This window comes from Pongo abelii, chromosome 16, assembly GCF_028885655.2.
Source record: "Pongo abelii isolate AG06213 chromosome 16, NHGRI_mPonAbe1-v2.0_pri, whole genome shotgun sequence".
Lineage (NCBI taxonomy): Eukaryota > Metazoa > Chordata > Mammalia > Primates > Hominidae > Pongo > Pongo abelii.
Genome location: NC_072001.2, coordinates 39,264,116 through 39,281,529, shown reverse-complemented (window position 1 = coordinate 39,281,529; position 17,414 = coordinate 39,264,116). Strand labels below are relative to the sequence as shown.

The window sequence follows — 17,414 nt, the reverse complement described above, 5'->3', positions numbered from 1 at the left end:
TAGGAGGTCTGATTCCCAAGACAGCTGTGGCAAACAACCAGTCTCACAGATGGATAATATCCAGAATGTTATTCTGTGGCTAAGATTTTACTGGAGTTGCCCCTTACACCCACAAATAGGCTGTTTGCTTGGTTTGTCATTCCCTTCCAAAGGTACTTAGGAGGAGTGGAAGCCTAGAGTGAGCAGTTAAGTTCCACCCTGTGAGAGCACAAATGAATTAAAGTTCCAGTGACTCAAGTCTCAGAGGCAATTACACAGGTTTTCAGTAGTTAAACCAAGGTAACTTGCAAAACCCAATGCCATTGCTGACTTGATCTTTAAATCAATATGTTTCTGCAGACATTATATATGATAGCATATGTAGGCTGGAAAACAAGGAATTGAGGCCCCAGAACAGATTTAAAGGGGAGAAAGCCTGTCTTTATATGAGGCTGGATTTTGAAGTATTATCTAGGGCAAAAGCTTTTTAAAATCTTAAATTACCTGTCACTCTATAGCAGAAAACAGTTTCAGAGACTCGACTTTGCTCTTACATAGTCACTCCACAAAATGTCAAAGACCCCAAAAAGGGTACTTGGAAAGATATATTGCAAATTGTTATGCAATTCCCTGTTCCTCTGGCCAGGAGAATTAGGAATTTGGGAGGTATTTTTTATGTGGGGTAGGGGAAAGAGAGGGTAAAGAATTGACATGGAAATATATTTTTAAGGACCCTAAAGCCTGGGCAGTTTTTTACTGCATAGCTACAGGATACTTTGGCTAAAATAATTTAAAAGAAGGCAGTGGAGAGACTGAAGGTTACAGAGAGTGGGTTCTGGAAAACCCTTTCAATATAATTTAATTGGAGCAGGATATCACTGATCTCAGATTCTTTCCAGTTTCAATGGGAGGCCCAAGGAGCAAGGAGGTCAGATACAGTAGTTGCTAAATGGCGTTTGACTATTACATGGGTTGTGCATAAACCAAACATAGGTTGTGCACAAATATGGGTTAGTTTGATTATTACATGGGTTGTGGATAAAGAAAACCCAGTTAGTAATGTCCTCTGAACCCTGATTAGGACTGAATGCTCATCCTGTGTATTGCAAATTAGTCATCATCTTTGGAAGTGGCTCATGTGTTAAAACCTTGGGTTTTGGAGTCAAGACACACCTGAGTTCAAATCTCAGCCCCACGGTTACTAGATGAGTTCCTTGGAAGATTTACAAAATCTCTCTAGGCCTCAATTTCTCCATCTGTTGAAGATTAATAATAGTATCCATCTACTACGAAATGAGATTATATGTGGAACATGCATAGCAGAGGTCCTGGTGCTCAGTGTGCACATAATACAGTTTAGCTAATAAGTTACATGCAGAAACTAATAAAGGGCAGCTGATATGATCATGTTAGTCATAATACAAAGTATTTAGAGTAAAGCAGCCCTGAAAATCTGAGTGGGATTCGTACAACTGAAATGCCCTATTTGTAGCACATTGGGTGAAAAAAATGACTTGGGTGTTTATCACCAGTGAAAACACTGCAGAGAGGCCATATTCTAAATGTTTTATAACAGTGGCAGCTGAAATGTTATTAAAATGGACAAATGTAAAATACTAAATGTTCTTGGACAAGAGTGATTCACTGAGTGTTCCTTGTATGTGAGCATGTATTACAATCTTTATAAATTTAGACAGAATTGATAACAATACTTGAAAATAAGACATCATGGAAACTCACGCACAAATGACTTCAGGTTGTGTGAATGAAACTTTTGCCAGTGAAAGAACGAGAAGGATGTGATATCTCTCTTCTATTCACAAAGCCTAAGGGGAAAAAATCCTCAAATATCAGAAACATATGGTTTTAAAGTTCTGTGTCTCAGCCTGCAACATTGATGGAATTTTATGTAAAGAGATAAAAATCTGTGCATGGACTGTCACAAGCTGTTTGGGTGAACAGAGTCACTGTTGCTAAACCACTGTTGATATTCTTAAATGGGTTGCAATGAGAACCACCTGTAAGCCAGACAGGTTTGGAAGTAGTGAAAATCATCAAGGGATACAGGTCAAAATAATATAAATAAGATGAGTAAAGAAAGGTTGAACAGTATCAATGAGTCAAATGGCAAAAAAAAAAAAAACCTCAAGAACAAAAAACACAGAAACAAGTGTGACTTCTCTCAGAAGCATGGCAGAAGTGTGTTTCAGAAGGATGAGAATAGAATTTATTCATTGGTAGTCTGGAAAATTGCAATTCCTGCATCCATTCACTTTTCATATGATTTGCTCTAATTATGGTAGGCATAAAGTGGATCAGGAGACTACACAGCTTTGGAAAACATATACGGTATTGAGAAATAGAGTAACCAAATTTTGAGGTGAGCATCTTCTTAGGAGTATGCTTGTGAGTGTCCATGACTCTCTTGTGGAGCAGGATAAACTGAGGGGAAGAGAAAAATTTATCAACATTTTCTACTTTCCTAAGTGAATTCCCATACCTTATCTCATTTGAACCTCATGAGGCAGGCAGGGCAGAGGAATGTCTGACTGTCCAACAGCCTTCGTGAAATATTTTGTTCTAGATGAATTTGATGAGACATAATGACAATAAAGATAAGTAGAGATAAATTCAGTTAAATTGAATCTACTTCTTCTGAGCATCTGGTTCTCAACGATTCCTGTCTCATTCTTGTCAGACTCAAATTCGTAACTTTGCTGGATATTTATTACATAGTTAAAGCACCCTGGATGTTTATGTGTCTGTATGTTGGCATGTCTTTGGATCTGAGTTTTGAAAGATTAAAGTTCCAGCCTTTGGAATTCGGATATATATTAATTAAAACAAAGCAAAATAAGCAAAGGAAATCTTGGACTTTGATATTCAAAGACTTGATTCAGTTTCCTACTTCTGGCCAATTTTTAAATCAACATTCTACTATATATCAGGCACTGGGTATGTCAACCTAATTTGTGTGAGCTTCAGTTTCTGGATCAGAAACTTGAAATAAAGAGCATATCTGTTTCTCAAAGTTGCTGCTATGAGGAAGAGATGTAACAATGTTTGAGAAAAGCATATTGTGATCTGTAAATTGTTATTACTCTTGTAATTATTAGTGTCAGGTGGACAGAAAGAATGAGAAAGACAATTTAGCTTGGGAGACTAGCATGAATTAAAGGCATGGAAGTATAATGACATACAGAACGTTCGAGAATGACCAAAAGGCAGGTATGACTGGGATGTAAGGGTATAGAAGAAAGTTCTTCAATGGAGCAGCAAAGTGCTTTATGGAGAGCCTGAATGCTGGGTTGCGGAGTTTGGGCTTTATTCTAGGTCCAATAGGGAGTCCTTGAGGATTTTGAATGAGTATTACATCTTCTAGAAAAATTATCTTACATGCTAGAAAAGTGTCCATCCATACATTATCAATGAGGAGACCACAGAATAGTTTTATCCTTAAGCACTGAACAACATTTCTCTTTTGTTCTCCTTTTTCTCCTTGCCTGGTCTACATCATTCTTTGACTACCTTCAATAGTTTTCAGCCTTTGATGTACATTAGTAATTCCTGGGCTTTGCTCCAGCCTATTGAATTCACATGTGGGTGGTAGGGCCCAGGCTCTGCATTTGAAAAGTCAGTACGGGGGATTCTGATGTCAAGACGAAATTGAGAGCCATCTTTTGAACTTGTTCTGTACCTATTATCTCCCTGTGATATACAGAGGAGGCTCTTTAAATTGCAAGAAATATCCATACATTATTGTGTATGATGAACATATAAGGGATATAAGTGGTGTATGATGAACATATAAGGGATTAAGAAAGAGAGATAGCTCAACCACTTGGCCATGACTCAGGGAAACTGAAAAGAGCAGGCAGGGCACTATGTCTATGGGACAAGCAGAAACCACAGTACGCGTGAGTGTCCAGATAACTGGATCACAGTTCAGAGATAGGAAGATGACTCAGGATTCAGTAATGTGGGTGTCATCAACAGAGGTCTAGGGGTCCCTTCCCATTTTCTGCAGGGAATATGACCCAGCTGCTTTCCCAGTCCCTGCTGGTTTCTCTGTGTGAACATTCACTCTCGCTCCTATTGCCTGGCAGACTTACTCATTATATCCTCAGTGGAAATTCCAGAGAGGGACAATTGGATTAGTCCAGTGACTCATGGAGGAGCATCTGCTTTTGATGAAGTGCTTTCTCTTCAGTCGGGCCAATAACGATTGGGAAGCAGCATCTTGAAGGGTGGAATATGAGTAAGAACTTCTACAGAAGAGGCCAGGGCTTCCCAGAAGGGGGCTATTCAGTAACGGTAATTATCAGCAACCTCTATTTAGCACTTGAGCACATATCTAAATATTTTACATATGTACAAATTCATTTAATTTTCATAACATGCATAATTTAATTGTTTTCATTTATTTGACAAATATATACAGCGTTGCTCTGTAGCAGGCACTGTTCTTAGTACCTTACAGATGTTGACTCCGTTGATAAAAACTTGCAAGGTAACTACTACTGTTTTTCTCATTTTACGGACAAAGACAGTCACAGAGTTAACATGTTTTCTGAGGTCATACCACTAAAAGTGGAAAAATGATTATTTGAACCCAGGCGCTCTGGCAAATGCTTTATGAGATTCATTTCTTTGCACCCTCAGGTAACCCAAGGTGCTAAAAATCTACTTGTTCCTTTTATGCATTCCAGGAGATATGTAAGGCTGACACAGAGTGGCGTGAGGAGGGCAGTTAGCCTGGTGCTTAGCTCTTAATGATCTCAGAAGATCAGAATCTTTTCTTTTGAAGTTCTATGTATCTGGTACCCAATAAATGCTCAATAAATATCTATTGAATAACTATGGAATAAATGAATGAATAAATAGAATAAATACATAAGAAAATGAGATTTAAAAAACGTGAGCAGTTGAAGTGGAGTTTGAAGAAAGAAATTTTTGGTTGAGTGAAAAATCACATTTGATCATTTGAGAATGATAGTATTAAGAAAGAATGGTACTACTTGAATTCACCTCTTACCTCCAGAGACTCCACTGAGAGCTAACCTAAATGTTTGAAAGATTTTTGTTCCTAGTCTTCTTAGCTTGTAAAATTTGAGCAATTAGACATGCCAGCATTTAGGAAATAGTTGCTACTTTTCTAGCAAGACACTATGAGAATCAGTCATCATTTAGTATTTTATTGTAAGTCTTGAGCTATAGTAAAAAAAAATATAAGTAGAAAAAGTTAAGTAAAATCTTATTGACTTAATATGTACATTAGGCATATTGACATTTGAATGGGTTTAAATTTATTCACGCATTTTTAAAGGGAAAAATAATGGTTAAAAGGAAAACTCAGAGACTTTTTTGGGAACATAGTCTTTAAAATAAATTATAAAGAAAACATATTTTTACTTAATCAGCAGGACAAGTATAAGCTCATCAATAAAAATGGGAAGCACAAAATAAAGGCAAAGCAAGGCTGACGACAGCCTGGCTCTATTGCCTAACTGTGGAAGAAGCAGGAAAATAACAGCTGCAGACATGCAATAAACAAGCACAAGGGACTAAGTTGGAGCTTGATGCCAAATTAAACCTGTGCATGAACTTTATTTGTTTCGTTGCAGTTAAGGAAAGACACTACCATTCAAATAGACAAGCTACATAAGACAGGCTATGTATACACTGGAATCAGAGTCTCCAATCAGAAAGGCATTTTGTGTGTTTTCCTATTAAGAACCTGGTTTAGACAGCTCTGCTACCTATAAACATTTGATCTAATCAATTAGAGAAGGAGAGCCTAAGAAATGGTCACGCAAAATATTCGGACAATGTCACATGATGCCTGAAGACTGCTCTCATTTTAACTGGGATAAAGAGGACATTTCTCCATTCAAGAGCTGCTTCTGATTGTTCTATGTTTCTGATGCAATTTTACTAACACAATACATAGAGTAATAAGATACTCATGTTACAGACACGTTATGTAATACTCTGTATCGTTTATATCCTTATTTGTTTTCAGGAAAATCAAGTTTTAATTTTACTTCTGTGAAACAATGTCTTTTCAACTTATTTATACATATTCCTTTATCAGGAAATAATTTTATCCTGGATATCCCTTTAACGTCTTGCAAAATGTCTCCCCATTCCTTTTCGTCTCTCAATTTATTTTTCCCACCCCACTACCCAACTGTGGCCAAGATATGGAATATAAATAAATGGAAATATGCAGTAATTCTGGTTTGTAATTGAGAAATGTATATACTCATCACTTTCTTAGCAAGATTTGAATAACAAAATAAACACTGAGTGTAGGAAAAGACTAGTGGAATAGAAATCTTTAATTAGAATCTCTCAAAACCTATCTTTAAAAATTAATTCAAATAGGAAATTATTTAGATTAATTGACTTATTTACTGCTCTATTTTATAAAAATATTATTCTTTGTTCTCTGAATTGTTCTTATAGCTTCCTGTACCATAACAAGGTATCATAGTTATGTACCATATCATAGCTAGGGAGGAACTAGCTGTTCTAAGCAGTTTATAATCTGGGGAACAGAAGCAGGAAGAGGTTAAATTATATGCTTAAATTATGAGGCAAATAAGAAAATTCTTTTGAGTAACTCACCATTTGGTGATTTCCATTGGCCACTCTCTCATATCAAGTACCCCATCTCTGATAAAGTTTATTGAAAACTGAATAAGAATTATTTTCTTGGTAATAAGTTAGAATCCATTCTGTAGGATGAAGCTAGTTTTAATGTTTCAGCAGTCTTCTTTAGATTGTTCTTGATGTGGCTGGATGTAGTGCTGTTAAGTACCCAAATCTGGAGCTGATGTTAATGGAGGATGAAGTGAGGAAGACATTTGGATGAATTCTAATTACAGTAGCAGTTCTAATTACAGTAGCAGTTCTGATTCTTTTATTTGTGGAAATTTGGCAAACTTCAGTGGACTTAGTAGTGCTTTGCAAATGTGATATCAGTTGAGCAGGCTTGGGTCCTACCGGAAGTTTACAATGTGCCTTGGCTTTGGTAAAGTGTCTGTGGGAAGATGTGATATAAACATTACCCAAACTTTACTGTGGTATAGGGGTAAAAAAACACATAAGTGAAACTTTCCCTCACCACATTTTCCATGTATTTTGGCTCTTGAATTATACAGATAGGTAATATTCTAATGGCATAATCAAATAGCCCAGTCAGATTAATATAACAAAATACATTGTTGGAAAAGAAATGGTGTTGAATTTAGCTTTTTATTCTCAATAGAGGTTTTAACAGTAACAAACAAATAAAAATAACAGCCATAACGTACTCCAAAAAACCAATAGGATTTTGACTGTCATTGGAAACCAAACTGACATTTAAAACTTTAGAACTCTAGGATAATTTTACGAAGGTGGAAATGCTACTAAGGATTTATGATTGTCGTATTTAAAAAACTCATTCATTCTGCTTGGTGAGCGTGTGTGTGTGTGTGTGTGTGTGTGTGTTTAGAAATGGTGGTAGTGGCAGTAAACAATCTTTGAGCTGTAGATTTCCCTAAACTTCGTGTTCACTATTGACGGGGTCAAAGGAAATTATAACATGGATTTGTCTGCCTCATCTGGCGGCTTCAGTCCAGCAGAAATGAGAGAACAGAGCTGTGAAAGCAGAGGCTGAGGAGCAGCATCCAGTTAATAATGTGGGGCAACTCAGCCAGGGCTCACAATGATGGACTCCGTATAGTGGGGCAAAAACATTCTTATGGCCTTTCGCATGGAAACTGTATCACCAGCCCCACTTCCTCCCTCTCAAGAATGTCTGAGTTTTAAATGAACAAACAATTGGTGAGGTGAGATGCCAAAATAAGGAGAAACATATTAACCTTTTTTGAGGTGGAGACAGGGGAAAGGTACTTCCCAGAGGGAGGTTTACAAAGTGAAAGCCACGTTAATTCCTCCACAGCATTTTCTTTCTTCCTTTCAATTGTTATATCTAGCAAGGGCCCCTTTCTGTTTTCTTAGCTTTACTAAGTAAAGCATTTAGGATGACTGGCTTTTTTGGTGTTCTATGAATTAAAACTTGTAGGGTGTTAGGAGATATTTTGGTCTCTCTCTCTCTCTCTTTCTTTTTGAGACAGGGTCTCTCTCTAGTTCTTATTGAAGATGACAAAAATTGTTTTTTTTGAAGATGCATGATAGAAAAAAAATATGATCAAAATGGTTCCTACAACCCATTTCACCTCTGAATTGCCTCTTTTCTCTCTCTCTATTTCCTTCTTTTTTCTGTCTTTCCTGTTATCAAAAATATTTCTTAAACGTACAAAGTATAGAAGGCATAAATTGTTTCTTTATTAATAAATGCAATTTTAGCAGTAGATGTGTAAATTTTAAGTTAGTCATTTACTTTTTGATTGTTCATTTTCTCAGTGTGGAATTGTTTCTTAATGTAGAGTTCTAATGGCTTTTTTAGTTTTAACATGTATCCAATTTTCTGCTATCCAGCCTTTTACCAATATGTACACTTTAGCTGGGATTCTTGTGTAGAAAGTATAGCAGGATTATATTTCAAGATTCTGAGGAATGTGTGGAATTGTGAGAGATTAATTTACATTCACTGTGGTTATGGTATTACAATTATTTATTATATTGTAATCATCTGAAAATTGTAAATCAAAGAGTGGCATATAAGAGGGGGTCTTCAAAGCATTCATGGAAAATGTGTGTTATGAAAAACAATGCATGGATTTCAAATTTTTTTTTGCACCAAAATAAACTTGTACTAACTTGTAACACGTCCAAACAGGATCTAGTTTAAGGTACAAAGAAGGTTAAGACATTGATTGAAAGAGCACCTATTAGAGCAACATAAATTCTGCTAAAATTGAAGCAAGAACAAACATCAAATTTATGGTGAAGGTTGGGTAGAGGAGTGATTAAATCATTGATGCTTTACAGAAAGTTTCTGGGAATAATGCCCCAAAGAAATCAGCAGTTTACAAATATATAACCCATTTTAAGAAGGGATGAGGTGATGTTGAAAATGAAGTCCACAACAGCAGCCTATCAACATCAATTTGTGAGGAAAAAAATTAATCTTCTCCATGCCCTGATTGAAGAGGATTGATGATTACTGGTAGGAACAATAGCCACTTGATTCAGTGTATACAATTCTGACTGAAAAGTCGAAGTTAAGCAAACTTTCCACTTGATAGGTACCCAAATTGTTGTGCCCAGAGCTGTTGCAGACAAGAACAAAATTTTTGATGGAAAGTTTAAACAAGTGGAATTAAGATCCTGAAGGCTTTCTTTGAAAACTTGGAACAGGAGATGGAACACAGCTTTATCAGTACAATCCTGAAGACAAAGTACAATCAAAGCAATGGCTACCAAGAGCTGGAAGTGGCCCTGTTAGAGCAAACATGGCCTGGTCAAGAGCAAAGATCATGGGAATAGTTTTTGAGATGCTGAAAACATTTTGTTTGTTGGCTTTCTGGAGGGCCAAAGAATGATAACATCTGCTTATTATGACACTGTTTTGAGAAAGTTAGGCAAAGCTTTAGCAGAAAAATATGCAGGAATGCTTCACTATAGAGTCTTCCACCATGACAATGCTTCTGCTCACTCTTCTCATCAAACAAGCGCAGTTTTGCAATAGTTTTGATGGGAAATCATTAGGCATTCATCTTACAGTCCTGGCTTGGTGCCTCCTGACTTCTTTTTGTTTCCTAATGCTAAAAACTGTGTAAAGGGCACTCATTTTTCTTCAGTTAATCATGTGAAAAAGACTGCATCGACATGGTTAAATTCCCATTTCCCTCAGTTCTTTTTCAATTTTTAAAAATTTCTTTTATTATTATACTTTAAGTTCTGGGATACATGTGCAGAACGTGCAGGTTTGTTACATAGGTATACACATGCCATGGTGGTTTGCTGCACCCATCAACCCGCCATCTACATTAGGTATTTCTCCTAATGCTATCCCTCCCTTTGCCCCCCACCCCCTGACAGACCCCGGTGTCTGATGTTTCCCTCCCTGTGCCCTTATGTTGTCATTGTTCAACTCCCACTTATGAGTGAGAACATGTGGTGTTTGGTTTTCTGTTCCTGTGTTAGTTTGCTGAGAATGATGGTTTCCAGCTTCATCCATGTCCCTGCAAAGGACGTGAACTCATCCTTTTTTATGGCTACATAGTTCTCCATGGTATATATGTGTCACATTTTCTTTATCCAGTCTATCATAGATAGGCATTTGGGTTGGTTCCAAGTCTTTGCTATTGTGAATAGTGCTGCAATAAACATTTGTGTGTATGTGTCTTTATAGTAGAATGATTTATAATCCTTTGGGTATATACCCAGTAATGGGATTGCTGGGTTGAATGGTATTTCCAGTTCTAGATCCTTGAGGAATGGCCACACTGTCTTCCACAATGGTTGAACTAATTTACACCCCCACCAACAGTGTAAAAGCGTTCCTATTTCTCCACATCTTCTTCAGCATCTGTTGTTTCCTGACTTTTTAATGATCGCCATTCCCCAGTACCCTCAGTTCTTTAGGGATGAACTAAATGGCTGGTATCATCACTTACAAAAGTGTTTTAAACTTGAGCTTCTGTTGAAAAAAAAAAAAGTTTATGTATTTTACTTTTATCTTTTAATTCCATTTTCCATGAACTTTTTGAAGTCCCGTCTCATAATGACTACATAAAAGTTGATTAGAATCCTCCATTGTCCCTTCATGCTAGACAGCATTTTTCATATAAATATTTTAAAGCACATTGCAAATGACGGCATCCTTTTGTTACTGATGGATTGACCAAGGTACCAAGCCAGGTGCCTATGCCAGGTTATGTTTAGAGAATAGAGAAGCTGGGAATTTTTTCCCCTCATTTCTCCTCTCTGTCACTTCAGCTTTGATTATATTCATCATTGTTCTTCTCCCATGATGTTCACTCTAGATAACAGGTTGTTTTGAATGGTACTATCTTATTAGAGGTTTTATCCTGGTGGAATAAGGAGATTTTCACACATAAAAAATGATGCTTCTTACATTTAGTACCTAAGTTTGGGATCCTACTAACAGAATGATTATAGTCAATAAATATGGAAAGTAGCCTGATAATGAAAGGAAGAAATATTAAAATTTGTATCTTTAAGGCTACTTATGATAAATTAAATGTCTTTCTTTGACAGAATAATTTTAAAATTGCTTTATTACTGCAGGCCACACACTCTGTTATTATAATAATTCTGTGAGTTTTCACATGTGCATGTTGCTCCAACAGCCCTGCGTATTTTCTTGTTTTATGCCTGAAACCAAATTAATTACTTTGTTTAATTTCATGAACATGCCAAGCTGCAGTTATGAATAGCTAGTAATATCAAGTGTTTACATAGAGAGTATGAGATGTTCCAATAAATATCTACCCAATTACCAAACAGCTGAGGGCAATATTGTTTCCAGGTAAGCTGGACAAATTATATGTTTGCTATATTTAACAGAAAATGAAGCAATTGCAAAGTCAGCACTGAAGTTTTGTTAAAATATGATGAAGCTCATAATGTCAAATTAAACTTTATTAACAAACCAATTTGCAAATACAATATTGTATAAGACAAATGTGTTCTTAAAGCCAAAGAATCTCAGTGAAAACACAGATGCATCTTGAGTATCCAGTGTACTGTCGCTTTAGATATTTTTTGACACACCTTCATGAGGTGAACAGAAATCAGTGTGGGAGGGCAGTTCAGCTGCATATTGTAATTTTATAGGTCTGTTAGCCTAGAAAAAGATATAAACATATTTTCCAAATACAAAATAACAACAACAACAGTAACAAATTTTTGTATCAGTGCTGTGGCGTTTGCATAGTTCATAGTTTTTTTAATAAGTTATCTTATCTAATTCTTAGGCAAGACTCTGGAGGAAGTTGGTATAATTAATGTTTCCCAAAAATAATTTTTATTTTACAAATGAGATAATTAATGTTGTGCTAAAATTAGGATGAGGGTGAGGGTGATCAGGGTGAAGGTTAGAGTGTATTAAGGCTAAAATTAGTTTGGGCCTCTCTTGTTGAATGACCTGCACCAGAATTCTCTCCACATACAGGTCGTATATCTGTATTGGTTGGAGGTGACTAAGGGGATATAGGACCATCTGGAGCTTCAGGTTCAAGGGTGCTGGGCATTGAGCTCTGAAGCCTGAATTTAATCCTGAATTACAGCTGTCTCTTGTGAGACTCTAGTTCTAGCATTCAGTCAAGACAGAAGAAGGAAAATATATGAACAGTCATAGACTTGGGTCTGTGGTTAATACTCCATAGTTGAGGAGAGTCTCCACCGACCACTGTCCCTGGTCCTCCGTCTCCCTTCATCCTCACAGGATCTTGTCTTATGTATCTTCTCTTTTGGCATTGGTTTTATTAAGTCCCTGTTTAGCTGCTGGGGGTAAACAGCTTTGTTTGCTTACAATCACTTTCCCTGCTCATCTGCTTTGATTTCTGACTGAAGAGACCAAAATAAAGACACCCCAAATACTAAGACCCTGGTCACTGTGTCTGCTGAGATATTGGAATCTTTGGAGGAAGCTTCTAATCTTGAGAATTCTCAGATGTTTCCCAGAGTTGCCTACTTATTCCTTTGCTAATTTTTTTCCTTTTAAAATTTGAAGTTATTAGTGAGGTTTTCCTTGACTCACCTTCTTTTTCTGGTATTACCTCCAGGATGTACAAGTGGGGTTGAGAATGGCAACAACCCTCTAGGAAATTTTTGGTATTTTGCTCTGCCTTTTCTGTTAAATCTTTCTAGTAAAGGGTTGAACACTTTTACATTTAGTTGCTCTTGGTGGTTGCCCCATTCACTTTAAAAAGTATAATTGGTCGCTTTGTTGGATATTGGAGAAAAGACATTCTGCACTCTGATTTCACTTTGCTCATTTTCCTCAAAAATTCTCTCAAATCTTTTTAATTTCAGTTAATTATCAAAACACAAAATACATGCTTGTATAACGCATTTATAGTTTTCATATGAGAAAGTGGTTTTCTGTGACTATTATCTCTTCCAAAATGACTTTAATGACTGAGTGCCTCTGTCTGAGGCAGTGGCTGACCCTTTTTGTAATCTGATTTGTAAGCTTGTATTTCACTGAACTTCTTAAATGACACTTCACACTATTAACCAGTTCTCCTGGGAAACTCTATTTGTTGGCTTCTACTAAACATTTCTGAATCAGTTTTGATCTTTCTTGTTCCTTCTGGGTTTCTTCATGAGAACCTCTTCCTCTGTCTATCCTTTAAACTCCATGTTTCCCAGGGGTTTGTCCTGGCACACTGTCCTTTTCAGAAAATATGTACTACTGGCATAATCTTATATATTACATACGGGAATAAAAAGAGATCAGTAGGTGAGGGGGAAGTTAGATGCTTAGGTGTGGTCATGTTGAATTTAAGGTACCTACGACATTTTCAAGGAGAGACTGTACTATAGGCCTTTAGAGATATGATTCAGATTAAACAAGAAGTCTATGCTAGAAATTTAGATACAGAAATACTCCAGGAGCTAACTGAATATCAAAGCTTGTCTTCTTATATACTGTGTATCTTCATTCCGTTTTTTTTGTTTGTTTTTTTGTTTTGTTTTGTTTTTTTTTGAGATGGAGTCTCGCTCTGTCGCCCAGGCTGGAGTGCAGTGGTGAGATCTTGGCTCACTGCAACCTCTGCCTCCCTGGTTCAAGTGATTCTACTGCCTCAGCCTCCTGAATAGCTGGAACTACAGGTGCCTGCCACCACGCCCAGCTAATTTTTGTATTTTTAGTAGAGACGAGGTTTCACCATGTTAGCCAGGATGGTCTCGATCTCCTGACCTCGTGATCCGCCCGCCTGGGCCTCCCAAAGTATTGGGATTACAGGCGTGAGCCACTGTGCTGGCCTCTTCATTCATTTAATGTCGGAGCTCTAGGACTATAACCCAGCACCTACTACACAGTCATCTGAAAGTCCCAGAAAAACACAAATACAGACATATCCCAATAATATCCCAAACTTTATTGTTCATTCTCCTCTCTCATGCCTTCTCTAATTTTTCTGTATTTGTATTCCTCTCTTTAGTAAATCATATCACCCTAAGCCCTTTGACCTAAGTTTCTTGGGAGTCACCTTAGACTTCCTTCTTTCTTCATCATCTATAATTTGTCAATGATCAAGAACTATAGATTCTACCTACTGAATAGTATCGTGTTTTAATCCATCCACTGTGTTTTGGTTACAATACTTTCTGCGGCAAGTAATAGCAAACCTGACTAAAAGTTGTTTAAATATCAAGGACTCTTGCCATTATGCATAAAAAAGATTCTGGACTTAGGCTGTTTCCAGGGTTAGTTCAGCAGTTGAAACTATCAGAACTCTGGGATGGCTTTTCTACAGCTTCTTTGATCTTCTGCTTCAGCAATATAGCAATGTAGCAATAAACATCACTTTCTCCCTTAACAAAATCCAGAAGCCAAAAGGATAGGGTTCTTTCTCGAATTCCTCAGTATTCCTATCAGGGTGGAAAATCTTTCCTAGGGATACCCTTCTTCCCACTACCATCAGCAGCCTCCCCGCAGGTTCCTTGGTAAGGACTGGGTCTCAGAGTCACTCAGACTCCTTCTGTCTGGCTTTCTAGGCTTCCACAGTGGAGGCGGGCTCCACCAGGAAGGAAGCAGAATGGGAAAATGTCTGTCTGTCATTTCCCCACTTTCCCTCCAGGTTGCTTCGCTGTTGCAGGACTGAAGATTTTTATGTCTGGCTAGACTAATAAATTCTTGAATTATCTCTCTGCTGCCCCTGCCACCAACAAAGTCTACTGGAGCGAGCTTTCCAAAACACATCAGAAATATTAACAAAAATGTTATTCCTTTTAATTTTCTATTTCAACCATTTTCATATTTGATAAAGAATTTTTACATAAGTTAAACCCACATTAATTCATTAGGAAAGAGATATTCAGAAATTGAATCCACAGTTAAAGATGTCATCTAAAAACTATGAATAAGAAGCTGCAACTTTTGAGAGTCTGAGGGATGATGGAAGAAGCATTGCTTGGAATAGCATTTCTTTTCCTTGGTCAACAGAAAATGTACAGGTGGGCTACTCACTCTTGGGACACTGAAGGTGTGACTGCCTCCCAGATTTTTGAATGTAAATCTAGTCACTATATTTTACAAGCAAATAATGTGGACACCTAATATATTTTCATGATGGGTACATCTGAGAAGTTGCAACTTTTATTTTTAATAAAACCATAAAATCACAGAGGAATTTGTGCCTTAAAGTAACATTACTTTGATTCTTTTATTAAAAAAAAGAATCTCTTGTAATGTAAACAAGCTCAGATTCAAGAAAAATTGCTTTCTGAAATCAAGGAACATCTGGATTATATATTCTTAATAGAAGTTCAATAAAATATAGAAATGTGACAAGCATGCTTTTATGCAAATAAAGAAGCTTGCAAAGTAACATGAACATTTTTGTCTGGGAATCTCTTGAAAAAATTATGATAGCCTTGTTTTTGTACTTTTTATGTCATGAAGAGGTCATTTCAGCATCATATTTTATTTAGAGACTTAAAAATTGTTCTTGAGTTATTTTATATACAGAAACTAAAAATAATGTTAATGGCATAGTTGGAATATTTCTGAATGGCTGATAATATTTTGGAGTGAATACACATGATACATCTGTATATAATATTAGCAGGAAATTTTTTTTTGCAGAAATAGGACCATAATGTTCACATTGTTCTACATCTTGCTTTTTCACTGACAATACATCATGACTATTCGATTACATTTTCTACTATATTATAGAACATGTTAACTTTTTGCAGAAAATTAATTTTTTAGTTGTGTTTTAAGGTTAATATTAAAATTAATATTCTTTCCTAAAGCATCCACACTAATAACTATGCAAAGACTAACAGTGGGAGTAATTCTTTTGGGCTTTTAAATATATTTTATAAAGCTGAAGTATATAATTTATGTTATAAGTTTATCCAGGATGGAAAAGGGGCAAGTGTGGGCAGTGTAGGAAAAGAAATCAAGGAAGAGTCTGGTCCTTCCTCATTCAGTGACCCGTGTCTTCCTCTTTCCTCCTAAACTCTCAGTTTCAACCTTCCAGTCAGGGCTTGTGGTGGCTGGGAAAGCGCCACAAAGGCGGACTGGACTCTCAGGCTCACATCTCAAATATGGCTTGTGGGTGTTGTTATCCTCTCTAGAGCCTGGCTCAGAGGAGAACACGTAAAGAAAGCCATCAGAGACACAGCTTGGCTCATAGTAAACACTCAATAAATAAATAAATACATACATATTATTATTATTATTATTATTTTTGAGGATGTTCTGGCCTTAGAATCTTACCATACATAAACCTGGGACCCACACCCAAATATTCTAATTTTATTAATTTGGGTAGGGGCCCGGGCATCAGTGTTTCCTTCTAATATGCCTCCAACAGTGAGAAGCAGCGATCTCTGAAACAGGACATCCCATGAGCTAGCTTTCACTGCATACTTATTTGGTTGCCAGGCAGTGTTCTTCATGATTCACACACTCCTTTAGTTCTCGGCAATCTGTGATAGGGTTTATTATCCTTACTATGATGATGAGGAAACTGAAGCACAGAGCCAGTAAGTAGCTTGCTCAATGCCACATAGCTAGCAAATTGCTGACTTAGGATTTGAAGCCCAAATTGGAGCATTCAGTAAAATAGAATATCCAGCAACAAGAGAAGAATGCGGAAAGCTTCCTCACATTTTCAACTATAGGAAGAACTTGGAGTCACTAGGTTGAACGACCAGTTAATGGTCAGTAAGGAGACTGAAGGCTAGAGAGAAACAGATGCTGCCACATATCAAGACCTTGTTAGCTTAAGAGGCAAAACTTCAGCCTTCACTCTAACTCGGTTGTGAGTTAAAGAGAGCTCTGGTGACTCTCTGACATAGCTGCAGTTTCAGATTTTGCAGTCTGCTAAGTACCTAAGTGAGTAAAAGAGAGAGTGTGCTTACCAAAGTGTTAGACATATGGGTTTGTCTAAAGTGCTTATTATTTTAAATTTTCCCAAGTCAACTTTCCTTGAGTTGACTATTGTTTATAGTGACTGCTTTACTTTTTTAATGAAAATATTAGTTTAGATAGGAAGTCTTTAAACTTTTAGTTCATGTCTAGGCTAACTCTTGACAATGCTACAAAATAATATAGTTGCCTCAAATTACAGGTGTTTCCTATAGAGTATGTCACATAAGTCATAGATATTTAAATTTTCACAATAGTGACAGAAGAGTCACCACTGAATTCTGACATTTCCCAACCTATTAACTTAGGCAACATAAATGAGTTTGTGGGGGGAAAGCATACTAAACTTTAGAGGAGAAGATAGAAAGGGTAAGTTTTAGGAGATGGTGTCCTTTCAGGACAG

General features: G+C 36.8%; 1 long non-coding RNA gene across 1 annotated transcript in view; it reads left to right on the top strand.

Moving 5' to 3' along the window:
- The first annotated feature begins 4,036 nt into the window (after positions 1–4,036).
- Positions 4,037–17,414, top strand: part of LOC129050072 (uncharacterized) — a 40,479-nt gene continuing 27,101 nt past the window's right edge. The window contains exon 1 of the long non-coding RNA XR_008513504.2: positions 4,037–4,293. This is a non-coding gene — a long non-coding RNA (uncharacterized LOC129050072). The remainder of the gene's footprint in view (positions 4,294–17,414) is intronic.